Here is a 7338-nt window from a genome sequence, read left to right on the forward strand (position 1 = left end):
GCTGATCGCTCGGCGCCGACGCTTCATACATTTCAGCTGTCAACGCTGACGGTCAGCGTGCGTCAGCGTGACTCTAAAACCAGCCTAAGGCTTGATTTCCTTTTAGGCTGACATCGGTGACCAACGTCAGCGGCGCGCACGATTACACACTAGTTCTATGTAATCATCTGCCCCTGACGACGGCGTTGCAGTGCGGTGCTTCATAGAACATTGTGTGTATTCGTACGCTCGACCGATGTACGCAACCGACGTCTGCGTAGGAGGAAATCAAGCCTTAGAATCGCGCTGACCGCTCGCTGATCGTCGGCGCTGACAGATCAATATGTATGTAATTGAAGGGAACGTTCCTGAGTGACGTTGATCGCTCCGCGCCAACGCTTCATACATTTCAGCTGTCAGCGCTGACGGTCAGCGTGCGTCAGCGTGACTCTAAAACCAGCCTAAGACTCACGGGTGCAAGGGACATGTACACGCTTCGGACTTCCGAATCCGAATACAAGCTCACGACGTGCACCCCGCCCCCCGCTGCGCGTGTGAGAACCCGTCACAGGCGTCCGCGCTACACTACGCTGTTCATAGGTTACACCGCTGTTACCACATACATCCCGTGCCGAAAATACAAACTATCACTACATCCAACATCAATAACAAGTAAAAAGTACACAATCTTTAAATTTTCATCCTTCGAGCCGAATCTAGGCTGCATACGCAGAAGTCATGTCATCACATTTACTTAACAAGGCTGCTGTATGTTTTTGTACTGTAATGCTGTACTTCATCGGAAATGCGTGTGTTTTTTGTAAATCAACTTAAACACCAATATTCTGCAAAAACACTTTTATTAATATTTAGCTACATTACCTACACAATCTCACCATCGTAATAATTATTATAGCTCAATTTTCTATAGTGAAATCATATTTATTAATAATTGAAATGATACTTTACTCTTTTACAATATTACCAATTTAAAATAAAAATCACTTATAAAATAATAATTGTACTTCGTTTTTTTTAAAAAATAATAATAGCTTTCAGCAAGACAAGGTGAGTGTTACTAGCTCGACGCTTCGACAAGGAATGATCGAGTGGCCGCTCGTTGTTCGAATGACGTCTCGGTGTCGCCCTCTAGCGGCGGCAAATTGTACTTCCGGGCGGAAACGACTGTGGCGACAACATCCGGCCGTCCTGCATACGTGGCCGTCCTCGGACATCGTATTGGTCTAATGTGGAAGCTGTAAACAAATAATAATGTTATTTTTATATTTAAGATAGTTCAGAATATCACTTTATCCTTATGCGCCTGCAAGATTCATGTTTTAATAATAGTTTGAACTAAATGACTTTAACTGTCACTTAGTCTTGTATCACCATTACGTCTTAAAAACGGCTTTCACTTTGGATTCCCGTTTGAAGACAACACACTTGCAAGCTCATAAGTGTAAAGACATATTAATAAGAAAATAGAGACCAACAAATATCACAGCAACACAAAAGTTCTTAGTATTTGTAGGTATAATGGCTTGAACTATTTGATACTGTTTAAGCATAGTCATCAACATAGTTTTGTATCACCATTATATAACCAACGACAGCTTTCACTAGGGATTCCCATCAATTGGTGCAAAAACTCTAAGAACTTTTCGTTGAAGCTGACACATTAGGCCCACATAACTCGAAATGAATTATTTACTTTATACAAGCTCACGTCTCTAATAAAGATAAATAATAAATGTTTAACTTACATGTGTTTCAATGAGTACCTGATTACTGGACAACATCCGGTGCAACTTCCTCCTCGCCCTCATCCGAAATGCGTATCCAAAACTTCATATTCTCTGCGCAGGTTACGCCATCATAACGTTTTGTACTCCGCTCCGCTCCTCTCATATCGGATACTTTATAACGGTCATGCCCTAGGACTTCTGTTATTTGGAAAGGTCCTTTAAACAATGGCATTAACTTTGTGCTGTGACCGTCATTTGAGTGACTTGGTATTTTAATCACAACCAAGTCTCCAATATTATAATTAGTAGCCAATTTCCTTTTAGAGTCGAAAGCTGCTTTTTGTACTTGAGCAGCTCTTTTAATGTTTTGATCTACTTTGTCACGCAAGGCTGTCACGTCAACCGATTTTTCTGTATTATCCTCATCAGCAATTCTATCATTCATCATCCGAATTCTGTATCCAAAAAATACTTCACTAGGTACTGCTGCAGTACTTTTGTTTATTGTACTGTTTATACCTTGTTGTATTTGGGTTACATGTTGATCCCATTTATTGTTATTTGCATCTGCGCTAAGACTCCGTAACGCATCTAAAATGGTTCGATTATATCGTTCGACTTGACCGTTCGAACGTGGTACGGCTGTGGCAATAATATGACGTCGAATATTATGATCATTACAATAACCAGTAAATAATTTTGATGTAAAAGCGCTTCCGGCATCACAAATCAGTCTTTTAGGGTTCCCGAATATTTTGAAAATCTTATTTAATTCGTTGATAACTATTTTGCTTTTGGTATTTTTGACAGCGACAATAAACACAAATTTAGTAAAAGAATCTACTATTACCAAAAGATAAGCATTATTTTGTGTTGTTTTAACAAAAGGGCCTAAATGGTCAAGGTGTAAAGTGTGGAAAGGTCTAGCATATTTTGGAATTGGATGTAACAGTCCCGGTTTTTTTTCACTTATAGCCTTGTAGTAAATACAATTTAAACAGTTTTTAATGTACTTTGTAACAATTTTCTTAAGTCGAGGAAACCAGTACTGTGCTTTGATTCTCTCAACAGTCTTATCAACTGCAAAATGCCCAATGTCATCATGATTGGCTCTTATGACATGCCATATACACTGTTTAGGTACAACCCAACGTCTTCCGTATTGAGTCCTACGATAAACCTTATTGCCTAATAAATCATACTCATTGAATATTTTTTTATTAGACTCGGCCTCGCCTGATAATAGTATATCTCGAATACAGCAAATGTTAGGATCCTGTAACTGGACTGATAAGAGCCAATCACTTTCTGTAATAGACAGAACAGACAAGGAGTGCTCAGTTTGTACGGGGTTCCGACTCAAGGCGTCCACATGTTTCATTTGTGTACCAGCCCTATGAACTATCTCAAATGTAAATTCCTGAGTTTGTAAGACCCACCTGCTAATCCGAGGTATGATTTCTTTTTTGTTTAAAGTATGACGAACAGCATTGCAATCGGTTACAATTCTAAATTGATTTCCTAGTAAATAATGTCTGAATTTCTGTAATCCCACTACAATCGCTAAAAGCTCTAATTCAAAAGAATGATAGTTCTTTTCTTCATTAGTAGTTTGTCGGCTATAAAAGTAAATAGGTTTTTCCCCGTTGGAAGTGGTTTGGACTAAAATACATCCTATTCCATCGCGACTAGCGTCTGTATAGAGAGTGATAGGTAAATTAGGGTCAAAAATATTTAAAACGGCATCATCAATTAAGGCCTTTTTAAGATCTTCTACTGCCTGTGTTTGTTGAGGACCCCATTGCCAGGTTACATTCTTCTTTAACAAATTAGTTAAGGGCTTGCACATTACAGCACAGTTTTTTATGAATTTTCTGAAATAATTAATGAGTCCCAGAAATTGTCTAAGTTGGTGAATTGTTTTGGGGGTAGGATAATCTTTAATAGCTTTCAATTTACGTGAACTTGGGCGAACACCTTCATCTGAAATGTCGTACCCCAAAAATGTTACTTCCTTTTGGAAGAACGAACATTTTTCCAAGTTGATGGTCAGACCATTTTTTTGGAATATATCTAGAACAGTCTCTAAACAAGCTACATTTTGTTCAAATGTTTCAGTGGCTATTAGCAAGTCGTCCATATAACATATAACCCTCCCAAAACGCATATTTCCTAACACTGTATCCATTAGTCTTTGAAAGACTGAAGGTCCATTGCTCAGCCCGAAGGGCATTCTAATATACTCAAAATGACCATCGGGCGTAATAAAGGCTGTTTTAGGTATTGTTTCAGGATTTACAGCAATTTGGTGATATCCGCTTTTTAAATCGAGGGATGTAAAATATTTACACCCTCGTAACCGGTCAATGAGATCCTCAATCAATGGCATGGGGTATTTTTCTTTAACAGTAATTTTGTTTAGCTGCCTATAATCTACGCATAATCTTTTATCACCTGATGCTTTATCTACAAGGAGTGCAGGGCTAGCATAAGCAGAATTACTGTTTTGAATGATACCATTTTTTAGTAAGTCATCCGTGATGTTCCTCATAACTGAGCGCTCAGATTCAGACATTCTGTAAGGTCTTTGAAAGACTGGCTTATTAGACGTGAGTTCAAGGCTTAACTCAACACAGTCAGTTTTTCCTAATGTTGATAAATCATGAGAAATACATTGAGGGTATTTGGCAAAAGTTTTATTCAACACTGATGCATGTTCTTTCGAATTGTCGTTAAATTTTAAAACGTTAACATTTAAAACTTTTAGGCATTCTACTGGTTGAAAAGTTAAAGAATCACCCACACGTATGTACATAATACTTCTGTCCTCAGTAAAGTTCCGCCCTATGAGTATGTCACAGCCCGCTAATTTGTCGATAATATAAAGGGTGACAATTAATTCAACAGTGTCGACCTTCAAGGTAACGGCTACAGCTTTGGAAACAGTCACGTTCGACTCACATGTAAAACCTACTAAACTGATAGGCGCATTCAAAGAAAATGGTTTCAAATCATATTGTTTCACTAATTTATCTGTGATGAGTGAGCAATCACTTCCCATGTCGAAAAACGCGTTACTTTTGTAATCATTCAACATAATATCTTTGAAAAATTTCTGCTTAGTCTCTGACTCAGCGATCATCTTTACTTCAAGTTTAGTCTCCAATTTAGGCTTTGTTTTTAAACGACAAATTGTTTCTACATGCCCTAATTTATTACAAAAAGTGCATTGTACGTTACTGTTCAACTTACAGGTGGTTTTTTTATGCCCTACCTCCCCACAACGATAGCATGTTATATTTATATCGCGTTGTGAAGTCGTGGGATTATTCATAAAAGAGTCACTTTTATTATTGCCACTAAACTTTCGATCTGAACTTAAGGTCTCATTAGGTAGCGAACGAGTGCTTTGTTTATTAGACATGCTCGGTTTTTGAAATTGAGTCTTGTCTTTTTCAGGTTGCACATAAACTTTGCCATGTAAAAATGATGCTAACTCATCACAATATCGAAAAGTACCTGCCTGCGCAGCTGTGCTAATATTAGGGTCCCCGATTGACCCTACAATGACCGAAATAATATCCTGCTCACGAAACTCTAATTGCAATCTATCAATCTTTGCCTTTTGTTGAAAATAAAACTCGTAAAGGGACTGATCAGAAAGCGGTTTTGCATCTACTAACTGTTTTAGCAAAGTAAACATATCACGTTTAATTTGGAATGTATCCGACAATTTATTACGCCATTGTCGCCACCTCCATGTCGTCCACTGGGTCTCATTTTTTTGTAACGAATCGAGCCAAGTTTTAGCCGTATTACGCAGCTTTTGCAGAGCTTGGTACTGAATCATATTATCTGACCACCCAAATGCTCTGGCGTTTGCTTCAACTACATTTATCCACATATCAATATTATCAACTAATGGATCGAATTCCGGAATTACTGATGATAATAATGCACTTTGACTTACGGTTGGCGATCCTCTGCGACGTCTTTTATGCTTTTTATGCCGTTTATGACTTTTATCCGTGTCATAGTTTTTACTTGCGGAAGCCACCGATGAGATCGATGTGCTGGAGTCGGAAGATGTGTCTCTTCGAGATTTCCTTTTACTTTTCTTGCGATGGCGTGGCATTTTGGCACGGCTCCGTACCACTTCTGATGTAAATCAACTTAAACACCAATATTCTGCAAAACACTTTTATTAATATTTAGCTACATTACCTACACAATCTCACCATCGTAATAATTATTATAGCTCAATTTTCTATAGTGAAATCATATTTATTAATAATTGAAATGATACTTTACTCTTTTACAATATTACCAATTTAAAATAAAAATCACTTATAAAATAATAATTGTACTTCGTTTTTTTTAAAAAATAATAATAGCTTTCAGCAAGACAAGGTGAGTGTTACTAGCTCGACGCTTCGACAAGGAATGATCGAGTGGCCGCTCGTTGTTCGAATGACGTCTCGGTGTCGCCCTCTAGCGGCGGCAAATTGTACTTCCGGGCGGAAACGACTGTGGCGACAACATTTTAAAGGTACAAATTCGAAGCCGACTCGCAGCAGCACGACAGTACTTGAGTACAGCATACTGTCTATGAAATTACTTCAGACGATGGGTTATTGATGTAATATTTCATAGATATACAGGGTGTTTGGCGCATCGTGTGCCAAAATGATTTGGCGGATAGAATGGGTCATTTCCTATATTTTCAGCCCCCATAACACGTTCCATGCCAGGCGGCTACTTTTAAATTAATTTTTTTAGTAATTTCACCAAAATACCCAAATCGCATCATTTAATTTCGATTAAAAAAAAACTACTAGGCGCAGCCCTAAAGTAAATATTTTGTTTTGACGTGCATTAATGTAGGGTTGCATCAAATCTAAATTTACTGGCAAATATCATCTAGTTTTTTTAAAATTCAGCTTTGAAGTTTTCCGAAAAGTTAAAAATGGACTGAACATTTAAGTTTACATGGGTATAATTTTTTTTTAAAAAGAGATAGCGATCTTCGGATTTTATCAAAACTTCTCTAGTCTATCCTCATTCAAACGGTATACTAATCTTGTTTAAATAATAACAACAACTTCACAAATTCCTTAAATTAGTGCATTGACTCTACTCGGACTGATTTGCGAAATTTGCGTTTATAGCTCCTTTTTGTGTGAATAGCACGTAGAACACCTAACAGGTAAAAATTATTTATCTTATGCAATGTAAAAACCTTTTCCCTATCGTTTTTCAATGTGGATTTCTTGAAATTAAAGACGAAAATAATTATTTTGATCGTTTATTAATTATTACAAATTTTGTTCAAAATGTCCGCCTCGGCAACGTATACACTCAAGACATCTTCTAATTTCGACTGTTGTCGTATGCAGCCACATTTCTCTTTTTATTACTAATAAGGCGTTTTCTATTCGTTGTAGTTTTTCTATTGTTTGAATCCGTTACGTACACCAGTTCTTTAGATTGTCCCCAGACGTAAAAATCGAACGGAGTTAGGTCTGGGGAACGTGTAGGCCACTGTATAGGGCCATCTCTTCCAATCCACGAGTAGAAAACGCCTTTGTAGTAATAAAAAGAGAAAATTAGA

The 7338-nt window shown here is 37.6% G+C and overlaps 1 long non-coding RNA gene across 1 annotated transcript; it reads right to left on the reverse strand.

Moving 5' to 3' along the window:
* Nucleotides 1-822: 822 nt before the first annotated feature.
* On the reverse strand, nucleotides 823-4121 carry LOC135072313 (uncharacterized). The gene is made up of 2 exons (XR_010257404.1): nucleotides 1764-4121; nucleotides 823-1235 (listed from the first exon to the last, which is right to left on the reverse strand). It is a non-coding gene; the product is annotated as an uncharacterized LOC135072313 (long non-coding RNA).
* Nucleotides 4122-7338: the final 3217 nt, after the last annotated feature.

This window comes from Ostrinia nubilalis, chromosome 5 (assembly GCF_963855985.1).
Source record: "Ostrinia nubilalis chromosome 5, ilOstNubi1.1, whole genome shotgun sequence".
NCBI classification, from domain to species: Eukaryota; Metazoa; Arthropoda; class Insecta; order Lepidoptera; family Crambidae; genus Ostrinia; species Ostrinia nubilalis.